General features: G+C 43.6%; 1 long non-coding RNA gene across 1 annotated transcript in view; it reads left to right on the top strand.

The window, feature by feature from the left end:
* The window catches only part of LOC140915234 (uncharacterized), a 30140-nt gene extending 25934 nt beyond the window's left edge, over positions 1-4206 (top strand). Inside the window, exons 4-5 of the long non-coding RNA XR_012160104.1 lie at positions 1819-2014; positions 4077-4206. This is a non-coding gene — a long non-coding RNA (uncharacterized lncRNA). The remainder of the gene's footprint in view (positions 1-1818; positions 2015-4076) is intronic.
* The last annotated feature ends 17966 nt before the right edge of the window (positions 4207-22172 follow it).

Below are 22172 nucleotides of genomic sequence, written 5' to 3'. Positions count from 1 at the left end.
GACTTGTCTGTCTCCCAAGATCTGTGAGAGTGAGGGATCATTTTTCAGGATAGGTTCTAAATCTTTGATGATGCACTGGAAAGGTTTTAGTTGGGGGCTGAAGGTGATGGCTAGTGGCGTTCTGTTATTTTCTTTGTTGGGCCTGTCCTGTAGCAGGTGACTTCTGGGTACTCTTCTGGCTCTGTCAATCTGTTTTTTCACTTCAGCAGGTGGGTATTGTAGTTTTAAGAATGCTTGATAGAGATCTTGTAGGTGTTTGTCTCTGTCTGAGGGATTAGAGCAAATGCGGTTGTATCTTAGAGCTTGGCTGTAGACAATGGATCGTGTGGTGTGTCCTGGATGGAAGCTGGAGGCATGTAGGTAAGTATAGCGGTCAGTAGGTTTCCGGTGTAGGATGGGAGTTGATGTGACCATTGCTTATTAGCACACTAGTGTCCTGGAAATGGACCACTTGTGTGGATTGATCTAGGCTGAGGTTGATGGTGGGATGGAAATTGTTGAAATCATGGTGGAATTCCTCAAGGGCTTCTTTTCCATGGGTCCAGATGACGAAGATGTCATCAATGTAGCGCAAGTAGAGTAGGGGTGTTGGGGACGAGAGCTAAGGAAGCATTGTTCTAAGTCAGCCATAAAAATGTTGGCATACTGTGGGGCTATGCGGGTACCCATAGCAGTGCCGCTGACTTGAAGGTATATATTGTCCCCAAATGTGAAATAGTTATGGTTGAGGACAAAGTCACAAAGGTCAGCCATCAGGTTTGCCGTGACATTATCGGGGATACTGTTCCTTATAGCTTGTAGTCCGTCTTTGTGTGGAATGTTGGTCATGGAGAAAGTGAGCCTGTATACAAAGAATTAGAAATAGTGAAAGTTCAGGAACCCAGTGGGGAAACTAATATGGGTTTTGCCCTTATCAAGAGCTTTAACGTCTCTATATATTGCCCTTACAAAAATCCATCTGGCAACAATATGCTTCTAAGCAAAAGTCAGGTGAGGGAAAGAAATGTATACATTCAGTTAATTGAGTCTCTATTCAATTTAATTAATTAAAGACCCAGTTGTGTGCATCTCTTATACAGGTTGGGGAGCCCCCTGAATTTAATGAGACTACTCCCATGAGTAAGTGATCAGGTGAGCAGGGATTAGAGACTCAGACCCCAATTAATTGAGATCTAGTCTAGCAGAAGAATCTCTCTGCTGCTGTGTGCACAGAAGAGCCAGATCAGGTGAAGCTCAGGGAAGGAGCAGCTCCATGTCAAGTTCCCCCTTGCCCAGTCCTGCAGCCTCCTCACTGCTGGTTACAGGTCTATGCTTTTGTAGGATCCCAGGCTGAGGGACTGGCATTCAGCTGTGTATTTAGTAACCATTGGATCATACCACAGGCTGAGTTAAGGGCGATAATCATGCTGAGAACTGTGCCCACCCTGCTGAACTGGAGTCTATATCTCTGAGATTTCAAAACTTGAATTAAACTAGTGGACAGATGCCCCTTCAAAGGCAGGAGATAATCAGGTCCAGGGGAAATGGTGAAGCCAAGGGCTCGCTTGGACCTATATATTTTGTATATATGATCAATTCCTGTGAAAGACTGTTTATAGTGCAAGGAGGAGGAAAGGGGGAGGGCGCTTAGGATATACATGTACTGTCAGTATGAATCTGTACCAGGAAGCCAGGCAAGAAGGAGGCTGGGAAGGGTCTAGCAGCAGCCATACAATGAGGCAGAGCAGCTTTACAGGGTGATTCTATATTCTTCTGTGAAATCAAGTGCTGTGTTCAGTGTTAGTAAAGAACAACTCTGTGATTCATTCCCATTTACAGGTGACTGGGGTGGCATGGAAGAATAGCTCCTAAGGAAGCCAGGCTATCTTGCCTGAAGAAATGTGAGGAGGCACTGGCCCTGTCCTTTATGAGCATCCTATGATTGAAGGGACTAGAGGACCAAGTCACATCAGGGGGAGAAAAACCCTCCCTCCGCCTCGATGAAACCATTAGGTGGACACTCCACAAGCTGAAAGTAATTGTCTCCTACTCCCATTTTGCTGCTTTTCCTGCTCAGATGACCATTTTGCTCTAACAATACAGAAGACAACAAAGGGGAAACTTTCTTTGTATGGGGAATCTTGGTCTAGGCTGGGATTGACTACATAGGAAGGTGGGGGTTCCAGTCAATGATGATATAGTGGATAATCACAGATCTTAAGCAGAATCATGTAGGGTCCCTCATTAAAAGCTTGGGCTAAATCCAGTGGATCAGGCCCTAAAAGTGAGTGGCAGATCGGGGCACTCACATCACATAAGGCAGGTGTGAATCACAAGCTGCATTTGGAGTGGGGTGTCCTGCCCAAATGGACTGATCTGCCCTCTACAAAGGTCACCAGAATGCATTTGTACGGGAGACACTGGTGAACATTGCTGGCTTCTTGTATCACTCACTGTTGGGTAAATAAACCTGCAGGGATTTTTCCCCGTCCCATAATAGCTTGAGTGGCAGACTGAGGAGATGAAAGGCAATTTACCAGCAATAAAGAAGGGCTCAGAACAGTTAAAGAGAAAGAACAAGACTGTGGTCCCTAGACAGCTGTTTAAAATGCAGCCTCAGCGGCTGCTAGACCTTCCCATGATGAGGACACAGACAGGTCAAAGAGGCAGCAAGAGAAGCAGAGCACTCAGGTGGGGGCAAAGGATGAGGGAGTTTTACGCCTTTCACCTCCAAGACAAAGCAGAGATGCACGAACCAGTGTTTCGCAGGCACAATATTATTCCAGCTGCTTCGCTCCCTTTTCAAAACCAGTAAGTCCTGCGCCATTTGATGTACACAGCATGCAAAATGCTTGGAAATCATCATGTAAAGAAGACAACACATTTTCCCTGTTGATCCCATGTTTGCCTTCATGTCCATTGCTCTATTGCGCACAGAAAATCTAAGGGGGGAGGGGCAGGATGGAAAACAAAATGGCCTGTTTATCCCAAAGAACTGAATTTGTTTTCTGATCTTCTCTGCCTCAGCAGGGATACAGTGACAACAGAGTACCTTTTATCCTCCGCCACACAATTCGTGCCGGAACAGCAGCTTTGCCAAGAGCCAGATCCTGAAGTTCTTACACAAGCCAAGTTGCTATTGAAGTCCTTGGGAGTGGTTTGAGCATTGGCCTGCTAAACCCAGGGTTGTGAGTTCAATCCCTGAGGGGGCCATTTAGGAATCTGGGACAAAAATTGGGGATTGGTCCTGCTTTGAGCAGGGGCTTGGACTAGATGACCTCCTGAGGTCCCTTCCAACCCTGATATTCTATGACTCAGATGAAGAGTTTTGCCAGCATCAGGACCAATGGCTCAAGTCGTTTCCATACACTGTAGCAGCACTAGACATTTTTTTTCCACTAGGGGCACAGTATGAGCGTGAAAAAGCATGACGGTCCAGGCCCCTTGGGTTTGACTGAGGTGTGCATAGGACAAACCAGGAAAGGGGTGCAAAGCGATCGGTATGCTTCCTTGATCCTGGGCCAAATGCATGTTGAACTAGACCTGAGTGTAACCTATAGCAGCAGTTGGGGTGCCGTTGGTCTTCTGGGTGCCCGTGGCAAGAGGCCAATGTGGCAGATAGGAATAACAGAACGTGTTAGTCTGTATTCGCAAAAAGAAAAGGAGGACTTGTGGCACCTTAGAGACTAACCAATTTATTTGAGCATAAGCTTTCATGAAGTGAGCTGTAGCTCATGAAAGCTTATGCTCAAATAGAACATAGAATGCTCCCAACCGGGCGCTGGTTCCCCAGTGACACCCCCGACAGCGAAAGGCCTAGAATACCATCTGCAACTGACAGGTTTCATCAGACAGGCACAAAAACAAATTATTATTTTATTTGTTTGCTATAATAAAACCAGTGGGAGGGGCCACCAGTGCACACAGAGAAGGGCTGGGTGGAGGAAGAGGCCAGCAGTTACTAACTGCTAAGAGGCTGGAGGAGTCCTTCGCATGGCAGACGTCAGGGCTGCAAGGGAAGGTCCCTGTTTGCCACAGCACTGGCAACACTCATGATTTTGTCATGCATCTCATGATAATTATGGTTTTCCTTAAAGCCCCAGCTCCTGGAGTCACGTGGAGATGTGATGATTTCAGCCTTCATTCTGAAAGAAAAAGTAAGTTTCTAGCCCTCATGGCTATGGAGAAAGCTTCAAAATGTGACCCCCAGTGCACCCTAACAGCAAATAAAAAGGACACCAAATCAATTAATTTTACATCATCTGATTATTTTAAAGCCAATCGCGTGATTTTTGACCATTTGGGGTTGGCAATACTGTTGTTAGTAAGGTCACAGAGAGAAGACCCAGAAGATTCAGGCTTACATAAGGCTGAAAGAACAGCCACAGTTCTGATGCTAATCTGAACTGAGCCTTTTGAGGTTCACCCAGTGCTAACCTGGAGTTAGAGCCATTTTCACTGAAGATAAATCATCTTGACAGGCAGCATCAGACACTCATTTCCAGCAGCATCAATCTGAAAGTAGCACCTGCTACTTTGCAGGGCCCTCTCCAGCTTGCCTCTGGCCCTGTTTTAACTGCGGAAGTGGACTCTCCCTACTGTTGCCCAACTATGCATTTCTGACTCTTAATAAAGAAAAAGCGGGAAAAACCCAGACTCTCATAACACAGCCCATGTGCCACCCAACCACCTCTCCCTCTCCATGCTACATTCCCTCTCAATCTCTCTCAGAGTGGGGGGAGGCACAGTGGTGTTCGGGATGCTAAACTGGCAGGAGGCAGGGGTTTTATTGACCATTTATCTCTCCACTCATGCCTTTACGATGCAAATTTTGTCTCTCACTCATACATACATTATTTATTATTATATATATATTATATATATTGTGCATAGAAGCCCCAGTCACGGATCAGCATCCCGTTGTAGTAGGACAGAGGTTCTCAAACTGGGGGTCGGGACCCTCAGGGGGTCATGAGGTTATTACATGGGGGGTTGTGAGCTGTCAGCCTCCACCCCAAACCCTGCTTTGCCTCCAGCATATATAATGGTGTTAGATATATAAAAAAGTGTTTTTAATTTATAAGGGGGGTTGCACACAGAGGCTTGCTGTGTGAAAGGGGTCACCAGTACAAAAATTTGCGAACCACTGTACTAGGAGCTGTATCAACACACAACAAGATGGCAGCTGCCCCAAAGAACTTACACTTTAAATAAACACACAAAGTCTTTTAATAAAACCAGCAACATCAAATAGAAAAGATTCAGCAGCTTTTACTTTTCATCTGAAACAATCCAGACAGCTTTATGGCTCAGTTATGGGAGAAAATCCTTTTCAGCACAAAGCCATAGGGCAAATAGAACAGAAGTGCCTATTTTGGCTTAATGCAGATCAGTTCTAGGTGGGTAATGAGACGGTGAACCAGAATATCCAGACACAACTGCAGGATTTTTCAAATCATTGTTACTGGATGTTAAGTGAGACGCTACTTAGAATTTGTTCATAGCAAGCCCGATTCTGCTCTCACATCCACTGGTGGGACTCGGGAATAACCCTGTTGAAGTCAACGGAGTTGCAGCAGTTTGAAAGACAGGAGAATCCAGCCCTTACTTAGTCCATTGCTCCTGTACCTTGTTGCACAAAGAGTTCTACCTCTCTCCCGCAGACTGAGTAAGAGGGCCAAGTGACTTCCTTATAGCGTACTGCCTCTTCAGGGTTGATTTGAAAGCAGGAAAGGTAGCTAGTATTAGCATAATGTCCCCCCACCCAGAGATATAACAGGCTTTGTTTACACTTCCCCACTGAAATGGGATAATAAATAATGAGCCTTATTTCAGCTGTAGTGCTCGGCCATCTGGTCACTTTGCTGTCTATGGACATTATTTAGTTTCTATCAAGCCTTGTTGAACTGGTTCTGACATATTTAACAGGTATTTGTCACCGTGCTTCAAATGTTCTTCTAAGTTCCTCCAAAGGCAAATCTGATCCCTGGGGACAAACCGAGTAACCAGCAAGTGTGCAGAGAAACAAGCTAAGGGCATCGTGTGGTCAGAATATGCCTTGCAATCCCCATTAGGCCATCACTCAGACACTATTGCACTCAGCTCCATGGTCATGGTTAATCTCTATGGTCACAGACACAGTGGCTCCATTCCCCCGCCCCAACCCCTTCCCCCAAATCCCTCTCTATTGGCCTGTAGCATAGGCTGCCATGGAGTTGTACTCCAAGTTGTGTGAAAGGTGAAGCATTCAGGGATGCCACATTGAATCTACTGCAATCAAGATCTCCCACAGACTACTTGAGCTATAGAATGTTACTCCTAAAGTAAATCAGATGCAAGCTAACATATGAGTGAGGAAAATAACCCCAAACCCAGATTTCAATTCAATATGAAGATGGAACCTCGATATCAATACTCCTGAAGATGATTTTGGAGGCAGTGTGAAGTTTGCAATTTGATGTGGCAGCAAAAGAGGCACATGCCTTGGTGTCAGCAGCCAAAACCAGCATCCCATCATGGTACAGGCAGATAGTTGTATCTCTACACACAGCTGTTGGAATTTTGGTTCACTTCTGAGCACCACCGAATCAGAAAGGCATTCCCAAACAGGAGGGAGATCAGAGAAGTGCAGCTAATGCAATTAGCGGGGATGATGGATTGATGTAGGAGGAGAGGTAAAGAGTTAGTCATGTACAGCTGGGTTAAGCAACTAACAAGATGGCAATTTAGTCTGCAAATATTTAAAGTTCGTACAGGCCAAGGATGAAGCGGAATTATTTAGGTGCCTGCAACTCAAAGCAAAGAGATGAAACAGAGAGAGAAAAAATTAATGACTTGCAGGAAGTCTTCCTGATCTTGAGATAGATTACAATGGGCCCTGAGTAAGGGGCAATGCATGGCACCTCAGGAGCAGACTGGAGAACTCACTGTGGCTTTGGGAGTCCATAGTTTCACTTCCGGGCCCCCTTTGCCCAGGAGGAAGCATAATGTACATATATCTTTTCCTGGAGCTGCTTACTCCTGTCCACTGCCACATGCCCAGCTACTCTAGCCAGAGAGGAAATGGGGAGAAGCCAGGGCTGCACCCACTCAAAACCACTCATCATCCCCTTCTCATCCTCTACTTACTTTTAACGGGGTGCATCAGGCGATTAGCCCCTACCCTCCCGACCACAAGGAAGTCAGAGTCTGAACAGAGGAATAACAGGGACTTGCACGTAGGAGTTGTGATAAGTTGAGTGAAGTGAACATCACATACAGCCTGTGAGCTGTATGCATCCCTTACAACTCCTGGGGAAGTAAGGGCTTATTTCATACCCTAGCAGTAACCCAGATGATACAAAATCAAATAAATTCACGTAAAACCAGCATTTCTGCATCACTGTTGACAGTTTCACCTTCCCAGACCCCACCATTTCATTGCTCCTAATATCTACAAGTCCGAGAATATCTGGTGAGCCTTAGGGCAGAACTGTCAAGTCCCCACAGCGTCTTCCTCTTCCTAGATTGATGCAGGGAAAGAGGCAGCTGGCTCCCTCTTACCAAGTCAGTCACTTCCTGGAATGGTTGCCACTGGCACAGACTGGCCCAGCTGCTACTGGGTTTAGAAGGCCCAACCAGGTGCAGCAATAGGGAGCCAAAGAAACAATTTCTCTTCCTGGTGTGTGTTTGTGTGTGTACTTTCTCACTTCAGCCCCTGACTGCAGAAAGATGAGACAGCCGTAAAGAGAGAGACATATTTTTGCAATTGTCCTTTGAATATTATCCTGCTCCTGGATAAGTAACGTACGCTGTAGTATGTTAACGTTTTACTGTAATTTTGCCTTACAAAAAAGTTCAAACTCCTCCCCCTCAAAAACCCAACAACACCCACATAGGGCAATAAGCAGCAGCCTGTTTTCTGCTGCATGAAGGAACCTCATAGGAAGACATCAACACCTATTTAAAAGGGTTAACAATAAGCTGCTCGTTTATGTATTTCAAACAGCTTGTGCCAGGCCCAATTCTAACACAGTGAGGGATCAGTGACATGCTACCTACCGATAGCACTAGGTGGCTTTAACACTACAGTCTGTACCGAGCGAATGGTACAGCATATTGAAGGAAAGAGAGTCCTTCCCAGACCCTCTCCAGGAGATCATTCTGTACTCTGAGGAATGAAGATCCATCTCTCCTGTCAGAGTCTTATCTTTCAGCCTCACATGTTAAGCAAAAATTTCCCAGTGCATCAGAATTATAGAGACATAAGGCCCGCTCCAGTGCCCATTGAAGTCAATGCAAAGACTCTCATTGATTTCAACGAGCTTTGGATCAGGCCCTTTGGCACAGGGAAAGAGACCTGAAAACAAAACAAAAAACCCAAACCAGAAACTTTAATATTATTCAACACAATCCACTCACCACTGAGGAAAAATATCTCCTGGAGGACAGATTTTAAAGTTCCAGCACTGTAGATACAAATTAACATAGTTCCCATCCACCATGAACATGTATGTAGCTTTCACTAGCTATCAGCATTATGGCTATCACGTACGAAATGCAGGAGCAGTGGTTTTAAAAGGAAGAAAGGTTTGCTGTATGTGTTCTAAAAGGGGGGGGCTATTAAAAGCTGTGTTTCCATCATGATTTGCCTACACCTATCGTGCTCTATTTATAATGTATTTTTTCTTCTGCTTTCCTCTTTACAACACTTAACCTGATATTTTCTTACCCCGGTAAAAGCACAGCCCATATAAATACAACGGTTGCCTTTATGGATGACAGTAAGAATTGAACCAGGGAACTCTAAGCTGACTGGTTACAGCTTGAGCTAAAGAGTCAGTGTGTAGGAAAGAGTGTAGCAAACTTACATCCTCTGTAGATCAGGCACAGAGCGGACAAATATACTGAGATCAGTGGGTGGTACTAACACTCAGAGAAACACTTGCCTACTAATCTAAACTTGAGCTGGGAAAAAGTCACACAAATGTTTCCCAATGAGAATTTAGGGCCTGATTTTTTAAACTTAGGGTGTTGTCTACACTACAATTAAAAACCCGCAGCTGGCCAGTGCTAGGGCTAAGGGGCAGTTTAATTGCAGTGTAGACCTTCAGGTTCTGGCTGCAGCCTGAGCTCTGGGACCCTCCCGCCTGGCAGGGTGAAGCCTGAATGTCTACACTGCAATTAAACAGCCCCTTAGTCCGAGCCCCAGGAATGCTAGTCAGCTGGTGCAGGCCAGCTGCAGGTGCCTAACTGCAGTGCAGACATACCCTGAGAGTTTTTCAGGGCAATTTTGTGGTTCAGCCAGAATTTAGCACTCGCAATTAACTGCAGATCCAAATGACAATCATATACACATCTAAAGAACTGACTGAACCCAAGTCAGGTGGCCCAACACGTAAGTAGCATTTATAGGCACAGAATTGCTCTGACAAAACTGGAAGCCAGGATAGTGCTTTTAGCCCCCTGATCCCTCCATGAACTCCAAAAGAGAAACCTGAAACTTGTACCAAATCCCACTGAAGTCAATGGTGTTCAGCACAGGTGCAGGAGTCCACCCACACGGTTTTCTTTGCAGGATCAGAATTTGGCTTGTAGTTTTAAATACTGGTGCCAAACTTTCTGCCTGAACCTTCCAATCCAGAAGTTTGAAATACCCATACAAAAATCAGTGTGATTTGGGTTGGAGCTGGTATTTTTGTTACTTCAACTGGGACAGATTGCAAAAGTGACCTTCAGCTTGTCATTGGAATTTGCTTCTCACTGAACAAAGTGCCATATGTAAAATTTACACTTGAATTGATCAGTGACAACAGCAGCGACAGTGTTAATGACCTACAAACAAAGAACGCCAATCTGAAAAGAGGGTGGGGGATGGGGACTCAAGCAACTGTGGAGTGAGGTTAGCATCTTGAAATGGTGCATGACACACTGAGTTGGAGTTTGACAGCAAACACTGGTAAAAGAAGAGTCGATAACAGTAAATGTAGCTGTAAACATAGCACAGAATGGAAGCAAAATAACATTACAGTGAAACTACTCAATATTAAATAGAAAGCCCTGACTGAAAGATAAAACATCTGCTGTGATAAAAAGGAGTTGGAATATATTAAGAGTGTGAGCAAGAATAAGGACAGCAGAGAGCACTAGCAAAAGTACAATGGTTTGGGGAAGGCAAGAAAGTCACAATCCCCAGCCCATGTTACGGGGCATGAGGAAAAAAAGATGGCAAAGCAAGCAGGGCAGGGCCCCTTAGTTCCAAAGGGTTCATTTGAACTTGCAAAAAATGGCCAGAGCCCCAGTTCTGCTTCCATGTAAGTCACTGGCAAAATTCCCACAGACTTCAAGGAAAGCAGGTTCAAGGCCATAATATAGGTCGTCTCTTCACTAGGAAAAAGGTGTATTTTTAACCTCTGTTACAATGCCAGTGTAGTGTTAACTGCTATTAGCTGGTTGAGGTAAGCATGTAAATCACAGTGGGGAGTCGTAAAAACTACAGTTGCCTTGCAACTCAGGTGAGTTAACATGGGTTAAAAACACACCTTTTTTCCTAGTGAGGACACAGCCACATGTTGAGGAGGCCCCCTACATTAGCAAAGATTTTCTTTGCTTTGGAAGCTGCATCATTAAGTCACAGAACTTGCAGTTTGCCAGCAGGATGCCACAGACAGAACTGCTCCCATAAGATTACCTGAGTGAATGAAGACTGCAGAGATGAGCCATTGTAGTGTACAATATTTATAGCCTAGGCTCCATTTTAGATTATGCAGGGTGAGAGGCAAAGCAAATCTTTAGCATTAAGTGACAACCCAGATTCAAACTACAAACCCAACCTATCATGTAAGAATAGCTAGTAGGTATTTCCCTGGCATATAGATCATGGAATGGGCCTTCAATAGCACCCAGCCGGGGGTGTGGCAGGACAGGCAAAGGCATGGTGGTGGAGAATGCTCTGCACACTGTTTTTTTCTGGGCCAACAGAGCTGCTTTACCTTATGCCAGGAATCTAAAATTTTGGAGGCAAAGGTAGCTTAAATCTTCCCAACATCCCCTAATTCCGCACTGTGCCTCTGAGAGGAGCAGCTCAGAATCAGGGCCAGCCCTTCGAACTGCTTGTCAAAGTCAACCTATGACCTGAAAGGTAATCCAAATTCTTTCATCCACGATAATAAAGTCTGTAATGTGAACAATTGTGGGTGATACCCAAGCCAGAGCAGAAGCCATCTCACTTTTCCATAGCTAGGATGCTGCTGCAAAACTAGCAGGAGTAAACAAAATTTGAAAAAAAGTAAAAATCTTCTTCTTGTGAAAGAATTTAGCTCTAGAGTTGGCTGGAAAATTTTCAACTGAAGATTTTTTCCGTCAGAAAACACTGATTCATCAAAAGCAAAAAATGTTTTCTAGAAATGTGTTGCTTGTTGAAATTTTGTTTTGAAATAAAAATTGGAAAAAAAACAACAACATTTTGATAAGGGCAAAACATGCCATTTTGATCTTTTAGAGAATAACATTTCAATGTTCCCTTTTGAAATGACTTTGCGATTTTTTATTTTATAAAATTGAGGCGTTGAAATCAGAACAAATGATTTCATTTTTTATCAAAAGAAAATGTTTCAATTGACGTGAAAAAAAATTCAGAATTTCATTTTCTGGTAATTGTCAAGATTTTTTTGGTTTAATTCTGTTTCAGAATGGAAAAAAAAATTAGAAATAATAGAACAGGGATCGGCAACCTTTGGCACGCGGCCCACCCGGGTAAGCCCTTGGCAGGCCAGGCTGTTTTGTTTACCTGCTGCGTTTGCAGGTTTTGCTGATTGCAGCTTCCACTGGCCACTCCAGGTCAATGGGGGCTGCGGGAAGTGGTGCGGGCCAAGGGATGTGCTGGCCACCTGCAGACGCGGCAGGTAAACAAACTGGCCCAGCCCACCAGGGGGCTTACCCTGGGTGGGCCATGTGCTAAAGGTTGACGATCCCTGTAATAGAATTTCCCACTATATAGACAATCTAGTTCTCCCCCAGCTCTACTCAGGGTACAACTCAGAATGTAATTATATATACAGAAAGCAGATCTATGGAATAAACTGATGACATGTTTATATGGTTAGTTTCTCTGATCCATCATGCACTTTAAGGCCCTGATCCAGCAAGCATGTGTGTAACATTAAGCATTTGAAGAGACCTAGCAAAGACAACAGGACTACTAATGCACTCACAGGCGCCGACTTTCCAAAGTGCTGGGGGGTGCTTGACCCCCAACTCTGCCCCAGGCCCTGCTCCCACACCACTCCTTCCCCCAAGGCCCCACCCTGTCCTACCTCTTCCTGCCACTGCTCCACCCCCTCCCTGCTGAATGCTAGGAAACAGCTGATCGTGGCAGACAGGAGGCGTGGGGAGGGAGGGGAGGCGTTGATCCACGGGGACAGCCGGTGGGCGGGAGGCACTGGTCCACAGGGCCCACCGGTGGGTGGGAGGCACTGGTGGGGTGGTATTGGGAGGAGCTGCTGATGGGTGCTCAGCACCCACCATTTTTTCCCTTTTGGTGCTCCAGCCCCAGAGCACCCACAGCGTCGGCGCCTATGAACACACTTCAAAGTTATATTCATTCTCAAATAGCTTACTTGACTGGAGCCTAAATTTGGTTCACCTCAAATAACCAACGTCATGCATTCCAGACAGTTTTCAGTGGCAGCTACAAATTCTACCTTGAAAGAACTCCTGCAGGAAAATTACCAGTTAAATTACTAATGGAACAGGTCATATGCCTTGATGCACAATGGATAAAACAGAACGGAAAGGTCATGATCTGCAGAACATTTCATAGCATCGTAAAATGGCCAAGTGAGTTATGCTAGGTTCAGGAGGGTGGCTGTTGCTGGGGCTGATCAGTCAGGCCAATTTCACTAGACCACATGGCTATAGTGACTCAGGGCTTGTCTAAGCTGGCAAGTTTTGGCACAGTAAAGCATTTTTTGGCACAGTAAAGCAGCTTTTTGCACTCAAACTGTACACACTGCCAAGCCACTTTGTGTGTAGAAACTCCTCGGTTGCAGCGCTGCAAAAGAACCCCCTCGACGAGCTATTTGCACAGAGGCTCCAGCGCTCTATTGCCAGTGTAGACACTTGTTGCTTTCTGCGCTGTAATTGCTGTAATTTTCTGCGCTGTAAGCTGGCCTCCGGAGCTGTCCCATAATGGCTCTGCAGAGAAAGGTTGCTGTGCAGAGAGCCCAGGAAGGGAGGTGGGGGCTGATGTCAGGGTTTCCCCCTCCCCCTGCCTCAGGACTGGTTGCTTCCTGACTCTGTCTGAACTTACAAGACAACATGCTGACACTTTCTGTCCCCCAAAATACACTGTCTCTCTCCCCTGCTCCATACACACACACACTCCCTGTCACATACTCTTCCCCGCCCCTCACTTCAGTTGAAAAGCAGCTGGCAATGTAGTAGGATGCCCATGGAACAATGGGCCTGGGAAACCTGCATCATGTGAGGCTGTGCCTGCCCCATGAGGCATTGCAAACCCTTCCCAAAGCACCCTGCGGCCAGCTGCACCGTGGGATAGCTACCCCAATGCACTGCTGGCTTTGCCCTTGCAAGAGCTGCTAATGTGGATGCGCTCCAGCCTCACAAGCAGCACAGTGTGGACACACAACAGCAGTTGCGTTCCAGTGATTTACTAAAAGTGGTATAACTTGTGGCTCAGAAACTTGCCAGTGTAGACATATCCTTAGAAATTTGTGTTTAACAGCATCGAGTTAATTTAATGCCATTCAGACTGTTACACAAATTAAACTCAGCACAAGCTTTGCAACCCTGAAATTCACGTCTCATTTGCTTTTTCTTAGTATTTGAAATGGCTCGTATCTGCTGCTCTCATTGCTAGTACCCCCAGAAAGAAAGTCCCAGCTGAGTGTTTATGAGATATTTTCTGATTCCTTGACATAACATCCAACAATCACATACTTGAATGTGAAGGATAAAAATAAATACTGACTAGCTAATCATGCAGTGAGCACTGGCCATCCTGTGCCCTGAATGATTAGACTGTAGCGCAATGGGGATAAATTAAGGTTGCAGAGAGCATGTTATTTCTGGCATTTCCTAACTTCTGAGCGCTTGACTTTGCAACTCATGTTCTTTTCATGTCATTTTTGTGTGTAATTATGGGCACTTGGATGTCACTGTACATAGCCCTCTGCAGTGCAGTAGATGCAATTGACAAAACCAGGCCAGGCCCTGAGGAGCTTATAACCTAAAGGCATAATAAAATACCAGAACAAGCAAACACAGACATCTGTGACTGCACTAGATCTGGAACATGTCACAGAATAGCTGGGTCTTTAGAAATTTTGGAAGGGGGAAGTGGGCAAGGAACTTAGCTTACATTAAGTCTGAAACTATTCCAGGTTTAGAGCATGTCATGAAAGATGGTGGAGAGTCCTGTGTGCAAGTGTGAAGACCACCTTATCCTGTAAGCTCTTTGCACAAGAAACTCCCGTTGAACCCAGAGTTCCAGACAAGGGGACAGACTCCCTTAGGGAAAACAGGTGGGAACATTAATTTTCATTCATTGTCCATCCAACTTAAAAGCATCCCCTTCACAGAGTTGCAGTGTACCATAGGCTGGTGATATTCAGCACTGAAGAGACTGAGGACCACATCCACCTGGAATGGAGTCTTAGAGGGTCACAAAATGGCAGCAATGGCAGCTTTATAACTGTGCTTCATTGTGTCTTGAGATGACATCACAAGAGTCCTACTGTAATAGCAGGAAATCCCGCCACTGTTCGTTTGTTGCTTTCTCTCTCCTCCTTTGTCCCCACCTTGCTTCCCACGAGGAGGAATCATGACTAAGACTAAGTGTTAGAGGGCTTATTCCTTCACTCTCCCATTTCCCTGGTCCTTCTCGCATGAACAGAGAGCAACAATACCCGAAGTCCGAAGGTGCAAACAATTCGATGTTTATTGGGGTGAACTTCCAGCAAGCTTAAATACAAGTTCCTTTTTCCTTATTTTCGAATCCCAACTTACTTCCTGTTTGCCCCTAATTTATATAGTAATATTCTTAGCTATACCTTAACCAATCATTCTACTGAAATTTAACTAACCAATCCTAACATATTGTAACATGATTAGCTAACCAATTATATCCCACCACCTTAATTAGTTTACACACAGCAAAATTAATTATACAGCAGACAGAAACAATCACAGAACCAGACAGAGACCATGCCAATAAACAATAGCAAAGTGGGAACTATAATGACAAAACAATACAGAAGTGAGGATTTCACAACTACATCTATAAAGACATAAGAGTTTCCCAGCTGTGTCTATTGATAAGTGAGTTCTTACCAGACAGAAAACTATCAACCTCAATTTCCTTTTACATCTTCTAGGCACTTCCCTTTCTCTGGAGGAGATAGGCACTATCAGGACAGGATTGTATTCCTTCTTTCAGTGTGTAGCACCTTTCAGAAGTGTAGCACCTTCTTTCAGTGTGACGAGTTTGGAATGTGAGGATGTGACCAGTCGCTTCCTAGCTTATGGCTGCCTCTGTCGCTTAGCCAAAGGCCTTAGCCTAAGCACAGGGCCTCAGACTGTCACAGTAAGAGAAGGCCCTTACACTGGCAGACAGTGATTTTGATTCTTTCTTTTATACCTCTAACTAGCCAAGTGATAAGAATACACCTAAATTCTTAAAGTACAGGCCTTTACAGACAGGCCTGAATATCTATATCCTAACACTAAGATTTTATCATGGTTATTTTTAGTAAAAGGTCACAGACAAGTCACGGACAATAAACAAAAATTCATGGAGCCCTTGACCCATCTGTGACTTTACTAAAAATAACCGGTGGGGGCAGAGCTAGGTAAGGAGGAGGAATGGAGTCCCAGGGGGAGGGATTGACAGGCTGACCCTCCCCCCCCACCATGGGCAGGGGCTGCAGGGTCCTCCTGGTTCAAGCCTCAGTTGCAGTGCAGGGGCGCACAGTCCCGCTTCCGCCTCCGGAAGCCCTAGAAGTCACAGAGGTCCGGTAAAATCACAGAATCCGTGACTGTCGTGACCTCCTTGACTAATTTGTAGCCTTAATCATGACAGCTCTGGTCAATTAGCACTCTGCACCTGCTTCTGACATCAGGCACCAAGGGACACACTCTTGTGACAGGTGCTCTGTTCATGTTGCCTAAGAATGTAATGATGTTCCAACAGAGCCTTGGGCTCCACCTGAGTCAGATATCTGTAGTCTAGAGTCACATTCTGAGTATCACTGATCTAAACTCTTCTGCTTTTAGGCTGGATAAAATGTAGGTTTCTTCCCAATAACAGAAGTCAAGATCAACACTGTACATAGTCCTCACTTCAAGGTATACAGTGCATATCAATCACCATTTCTCAGGGGCTACAAAATATCTATTTTTAAAATATATATTCTCTAGCCTGTCTAGCAGTTTCTTTCCCTGTGTTTTATTACAAGCCTCTAAAAACCTCCAAACACTGATATGTTGTGCTCTTCAGATTAACTGTGTACTATAATGGTAGCTGAAATTTTATTACAAACCAGACTGCTATCCCAGCAACCTTCTGGTGGTATAAATCCTGTAACATCATCTTGAGGTGAGTTAATTGCAGGATTGAATTTAAAATGCCTACTTCATGTTTTTATCTTCTCTGAGACAATAATTCCTTTAGACTGCACGCTGTCTTATCATTTAGTTAGGCTGGCAGATGGATGTATGACAGAGCCCCCATTTTCAGCAAACCTTTTGCCTTACAGTAGGAATAATTTAATACTTGAATATTTGTGTTAATTTGCCCAGGCTGACCTGCAGCAATGGAAATATTCGATCACCCTGGCAGAAGCTGCTTATGTAAAGAATATTTTTGTAGTGATTTAATGTATGCTGGTAACGAAATCTATGCCAAAATTTTCCCCAAGAGTTGGGGTTTTTTAAATCAGTTACCTTCATCTTCCCAGCAAGAGTGATATTATGCAGACATATTATGAGGTGCTTTTTCAATAGCATTTGCACTCATTCCGAGCCTCTAGGAATAGGGAGGTGTTTTCTGTTTTTAATTCTCACTCTAATGTATGTTAAATTCTACAAGAGGAGAAGGAAGGTGGTAATACTCAGCACTTAACTAATGAATCCTCAAAGCCTCCAAGTGAGGCAGGGAGGTTAGTAGGGTTTTAAAGATGGGGAAATTAAAACTGAAAGTTTAAGTGACTTGGCCAAGGTCACGCAAAGTGTCGGGATGTTAAGCAAGGTGAAAACATTGGGAAACAATGACTACTGCTGGGTGGAACAGATTGTAACAGTATACTGCTTCCTCCCCACCCCCCACAACAATAGATACTCCATAGCACCCAAAGGTCTCTGGTGTCAATCTCTTCTCTTTTTAATGCCACTGCAACTTCTCCCAATTATTTTCCTCCTCCACCATTTCTGCTGCAATCTTATCTCTGGAAAAGTCATAGAAGTATTGTAGGTCACATTGTCAAACTGTGCTATGGTTCCGTAGAAGGCACTGTACCGTGTAATCCAGAGGGCTGGCTGAATAATTCTCCAAGACCCTTCACGATTACTAGATTTTTTCCAGAAAAATCCTAGCAATATTGGCAAAATAATATTGGCAGAGGCAAAGTCAAAAGAAATTAAAAGTGGTACTTATTGCAAACATGAGAAGTTACTGGGATAAAAGAGAAACCTGCTCTCTCTCTCAATCAGGATTAATTACCACAATTTCTTGGTTATACCTGTGAGAGCTCTAGTTCTTACGGGTTTTGCTCTTGGAAATTGTTAGTATTTAGCTTTTGTCAGTTTCCTGGCCTTTGTTTTCTTTAAAAAAACAAAACAAAAAAACCCAGCATTTTTTTCAACACATGTCAAATTCAGCTTGTCCACCAAAAATGCTCCACTTCCCCCCATAGTCAACAAATCCTCTTTGGTTGGAATGAATTCAGCATTTTTTCCCCTGTTTTTCTATTTCATTTTTTTCCCTGTATTTCTATTTCTCCCACATCCCTGTCATATGAGCACTTTAAGAATGCATGGAGGAGAAGCTAAAAGTTGGCAAGGGAAGCGAGGAGAACTGTGTCAGATTGATTTCACATGGAGAAGCTATGAGCAAACAAATGGGGATGAGAGATAAATCAAGGTTTTCTTAAAGGCTGTAAAAATGACAACGTGGCAATCGACCGATTCTGATTTAATAAGAACAGAATAGAGACGGGGAACACACCTGAAGGAGACTATAAATGGATAGTAAATATAGCAAAGACCACCAGACAAGACAGAATTATTTGGCCTCAAACAGCGTAATGGTGCTACCTCCTATTTGAATCCACAGCAATGACATATTGAGGATTCTCACTTTGATTAGAACAGGTGATTTCTCTGGAAGGCTCCTGATTTGTACATATTTATGCATGTATGTCAGGGAAGGAATATAAAATCATTGCAAAATATCCGATTGTCGTTACTTTCTCGTTGCCTCATGCAGAGCAATTTCAAGGCCAGTAGTTGTTGTGGCAAGAAAAATCCACAGACACCTATCGTTTTTAAAACAAGCCGTGTCTCAGCCATGTGTACAGATTTTTCAGCTGCTCTGTTAGCTTTGAATGCTTCATGTATCAAGATATTCCAGTTAAAATTCTATAATCTTTCATTAAGTGCTGGTTGTGTCATGCTAACAAGCAGTAGTGCCGGCTCCTTTATACCCTGGAAGCAGTTAATCTATGTGGTTTACAGAAATTTGTTTTGAAAACAAAAACAAACAAAACATTTACCTCTGTGTTCAGGAGCAACCTATAATTTTAAGATTGCAAAGAGAATGGATCACTTTAGTATCATTAACCTATGGGTGTAGTATTTGTTGCTAGAGTGACTTGATTTTATACCATTTTTCTTACCCAATTATAATCTGTCAAGAGTAAAGCAAATTATAGCACTGTATCAACAAAGTAACCTTTTCATCTTTCCTGAACTTTAGTTAACTCGCAACAGCCACCAAATTCTGAAGTAAGGATAACTGAGAAGTAATCTTTCTTGTGATAAACATCAGGAGAGTAGGGAAAATGATGGGAAGGTACTTTTTTCTCCACGTTGCAGCTTTAAGACTGCAGTCTGATTCTCTGCTGAAGCCTCAGTCTGCTAAATTAGGTAGAGGTTTGGAAAAGAGTGTTCTGATTGTTAATGATGAAATGTACTATAATCTTCTGTAAGGCAGTTCTAACCTTCTCAATCAGCAGCCTTTTCCTACTTAATTACATGATTTTAAGCACATCTAAGGAGGCGCTGTCAGATTTACATTGGAATTATTTTAAATGTTACCACTGTAGTCATGGTGATGATATATATAAATGGACAAAATGCCAGAGACCTGAGAAAATGTCAGATTTATGGTACACCCACAGCTGCTCTCTGACTGGGAGTTCGCTTAGCACTTCTCAATTGCTTTGAAACAGGAGATGGTTTCATTTGGTATATTAAAATAAGTGAAACAAAACAGTAAGAGTAATCCTATATAGCTAATCTTATTATTTAACACATGTACCTTCAACAATCTTTACATATAGCAGCTAATTAATCCTTACACTGATCTGTAAGGTAGATAAGTATTATTACCTCCATATTTAGAGCTGATTGGAAAATAAGCTGGGCAGAGGGAAGAAAATGACAAAACAAAAAGTGTTACGATATCTTGCTATGTTTTTTCCAAGAAATCATTTTCCTCACCCGCCCTATCTAGCTTATCTGACTTTGCAACCCTTGCTCCTACTGAGTAGTGCATACTCAGATATATCTCTGAACCCGTTACTACTTGCCCAAGTACATACTAAACATATGGGTTGCAGAATCAGGCTCCACATTTCTTGTCGTAAGAGGCTATTTAGCCATGCATGGTAAAATGATGTGGTTTTATGAAACAGACCATCTGTTATTTAATTAGGCTTGTCTAATATAGAAGGTCTCTCCAAGCATGAATACTAAAGCCTGACTTGTTAACACGAGGGCCTGGTCTACACAACAGAGGTAGGTCGACATGACGCAGCTTACCTAAGTTGCCTCATGATGACCTAACTCTGTAAGCATCTACACTAAAATGTAGCTCCCACCAATGTAACTCACCCACTACATCAACTTAATAACTCCATCTCCGCAAGAGGCATAGCACTTAAGTTGATGTAGTTAGGTTGACGCAGTGTCAATGTAGACACTGTGTTGCTTACATTGACTATTGCTGTCTTTCAGAAATGGCCCCACACAGTCAGTTAAATTGGTCCAAGCACTCCTGGTGAGCACACACCTGGCCAACACAAGGAGCGTATTGTGGATGTGTAAAACCGATTCAATTGCTGCAGTGGCTGTATGTTGACGTAACTTAGGTTGATTTAATTTTGTACTGCAGACTTGCCTGACTTGTCACATGGGAATAATGGAGAACAGAACTGAGTTCCTGACTGTTCAAAGAAGTATTTGTTAAATCCCCAGGGGAAGATCCAAGCTGATTTAAATTGTCATAGCTCCATTGTCAATGGAGACAATTTACATCACCTCCACAACTTATCCAAGCGAGATAAGTAGTTGATTAACCACCAGCCCTGTTTTGGCTGATCCTGTACTGGGTTCTTGCATGTACCCAGTGTGATGTTGCACTCTATATGATTTTATGAAAATATGATAATGAGTATGAATATAATGTAACTGGAATATGCTTCATGCAAAAGGTCTCTTGTAAGGTATCATTACAAAGCTTATAATCTTGGAACCACTTAAATCCTTCTTCTGTATTTAATAAAATCACTTTTTACTTATTAATTAACCCAGAGCATGTATTAATACTTGGGGGGGGCAAACAGCTGTGCATATCCTCTATCAGTGTTATAGAGGGCGAACAATTTATGAGTTTACCCTGTATAAGCTTTATACAGGGTAAAACAGATTTATTTGGTGTTTGGACCCCATTGGGAGTTGGGCATCTGAGTGTTAAAGACAGGAACACTTCTTAAGTTGCTTTCAGTTAAGTCTGCAGCTTTGGGGCATGTGGTTCAGATCCTGGGTCTGTGTTGGAGCAGACTGCAATGTCTGGCTCACAAGACAGGGTGCTGCTTTCGATTAAGCCTACAGCTGTTAGGGGACGTGGTTCAGACATGGGTCTGAGTTTGCAGCAGGCTAGCAGGTCTGGCTCAAACCAGGCAGGGCACTGGAGTCCCAAGCTGGCAGGAAAACCAGGGGCAGAAGGCACATCGGGCGGCAGCCCCAAGGGGGTTTTTGTGATCTAACCTGTAGAATGCCCCAAGGACATATGAAACTGGAAGCAATCAAGTCTTGAATTCAAGGGGTAGCTAACTCATTTGTGCTTCTGGAATAAAATAAAAGGATATGAATCAAGGACAGCTTTAAGAATTAGGAAAGTCCCAAGTCAACAGGGTGTTGGGGGGGGGGGGAGACAGAGAGATCCTATAAGCATCGTGGGAATGATTACACAAGGTAGAGCATTTATAGATAATAATGTCTGATCCATTTACCTTTATCATAACACAGAGGTAGTCCAGAATAGAAAGTACCTACCTGAGCTCAAGCTAGTGAGTGTGCAGTACAAAATGATGAACATAATATGTGGCATTCACATAATGGACCTTATGGGAGTAAGAACTGAAATTCTGTTTCCTGGTTCTGGCACAGTTCCCTTCATTTGTTGGTCCTGATGTCTCTTTCCTTCATCCTGCTGATTGCTGATAAGTATTTGCTTATTACAACCATCTTGTCAGTCACAAAGGCCATCAGTGCAAGTTAATAATGTACTATTCTGCTGGATCGATATCTTTACAGATTTCGCCTGTCCCAGAGAGAGAAAAGTTATTAGAAAGATTAGATGGCTTGAACTAAATTCATTCATTGTGTAACTCCAGCAGCTTCGGGGGGCTTACTCCAGGGAGAAATCTGGTCTCTTGTGCGTAGTCACTATAAGAAATAACCGAAGAACAGGATTATAGCAAAAATGGCTTTTTCTTTCAGAGCAAAATTAACACTGAAGCACAAGCTGTCCTGGAACAATTAGAGGACACTACTACCCTGCAGGAAGTTTCATAAAGAAACAACCCCTTGGAGTGTTGTCTGGTACAATGAATTTTATATGGATTTCTGGCCACGTTCTCACTTTCCTCCACCCATGCATGAGGAAGGCTGTTATGACCAAAGGGGCTTGAGTT

Source organism: Lepidochelys kempii, chromosome 7, assembly GCF_965140265.1.
Source record: "Lepidochelys kempii isolate rLepKem1 chromosome 7, rLepKem1.hap2, whole genome shotgun sequence".
Classification (NCBI taxonomy): Eukaryota; Metazoa; Chordata; order Testudines; family Cheloniidae; genus Lepidochelys; species Lepidochelys kempii.
Note: the sequence above shows the minus strand (reverse complement) of the source record. Positions and strands in the feature narration are given on the sequence as shown.